Raw genomic sequence first — 1,682 nt, 5'->3', positions numbered from 1 at the left:
AGAGAGAATGAGAAGAGAGGAGAAGACAATATGAGAAAATGAGAAAGCAGAGGGTGGGAGAGAAGGAAGATTTTACTATGAGAGATGGTGACACATTGTGCCAAAACAAAGCCATGGAGTACATGGAAGTACACATGACATAGGGACAAATGCACTGAGAAACACAGATATAATATTTCTCATGGGTCTTTAACCAGTGTCATATTCGGCATCTCAACCTCCTCACTAATGAAGAGCACAGTGCAGCTGAGCTGACAGGCCACAGTAGTGTTACAGCAGAGCTGGACATCACCATACAGTAACACTGTCAGGTAGCAGAGAGGACAGAGAGACTCAGAGAGAGAGAGGGAGAACAAAATGAGGGCGGAAGACAAAGAGAAGGGGGTATAGAGACACAGGAGAGAGAGAGAGAGAGAGAGAGAGAGAGGAAGAACGAGAGAGAGAGACAGCGAGAGAGAGAGAAAGAGAGCGAGAGAGAGCGCGAGAGAAAGAGCGAGAGAGAAAGAGCGAGAGAGAGAGAGCGAGAGAGAGAAAGATATTGGGGGGCTGGAGGAAGGACACAGAGATGGCATCTAGGTCGGAAGCCTGTCAGAAAGCTGACTAACTGGGAAAGGTAGAAAATATAAAATATGATCCAAAAATATATTTTGCATAGTGCTGAGTAATCAGAGATAGGGAGGAGATAGAAAAAGGGTGCAGATAGGGAGGAGATAGAAGAAGGGTGCAGATAGGGAGGAGATAGAAGAAGGGTGCAGATAGGGAGGAGATAGAAGAAGGGTGCAGATAGGGAGGAGATAGAAGAAGGGTGCAGATAGGGAGGAGATAGAAGAAGGGTGCAGATAGGGAGGAGACAATAGGACAGTATGGAACGTGGGAGTTGAATGGATAAAGAGATAGAGAGAGAGGGGAAAGAGAGAGAGAGAGAAGCTCCAGGGTTGAGGGTAGAGAAATACAGAGGATTAGTTTCAATAGAGAGCTGAGGATTTGGAACAAGGAGACAAGGACTGGGAGCCAGGAGAGAGAGAGAGATCATAGTAGAAAAGCAGATAGAAAGAGGAAAGGAAAACAGCAGATCTGATTAGAGAGATGGAGAGGAGAACAAGGCAGAGGAGAGAGGACAGAGAGGATGGGAGAGACAGAGAGGGGAACAAGGCAGAGGAGAGAGGACAGAGAGGATGGGAGAGATGGAGAGGGGAACAAGGCAGAGGAGAGAGGACAGAGAGGATGGGAGAGACAGAGAGGGGAACAAGGCAGAGGAGAGAGGACAGAGAGGATGGGAGAGACAGAGAGGGGAACAAGGCAGAGGAGAGAGGACAGAGAGGATGGGAGAGATGGAGAGGGGAACAAGGCAGAGGAGAGAGGACAGAGAGGATGGGAGAGATGGAGAGGAGAACAAGGCAGAGGAGAGAGGACAGAGAGGATGGGAGAGACAGAGAGGAACAGGGAGGTATTGGGGAGGAGAGGCAAGGGTAGAAAAAGGAGGAGAGGGTTGAGAGAAAAATACTGAGAAAGGAAGCTGAGATAGACTGTTGAAGTGGAAGACTGAGAAAGGAAGCTGAGATAGACTGTTGAAGTGGAAGACTGAGAAAGGAAGCTGAGATAGACTGTTGAAGTGGAAGACTGAGAAAAGAAGCTGAGATAGACTGTTGAAGTGGAAGACTGAGAAAGGAAGCTGAGATAGA

The sequence above is a fragment of the Salmo salar genome, chromosome 06 (assembly GCF_965601325.2).
Source record: "Salmo salar chromosome 06, fSalSal1, whole genome shotgun sequence".
NCBI lineage: Eukaryota > Metazoa > Chordata > Actinopteri > Salmoniformes > Salmonidae > Salmo > Salmo salar.
This window is presented reverse-complemented; position numbering follows the sequence as displayed.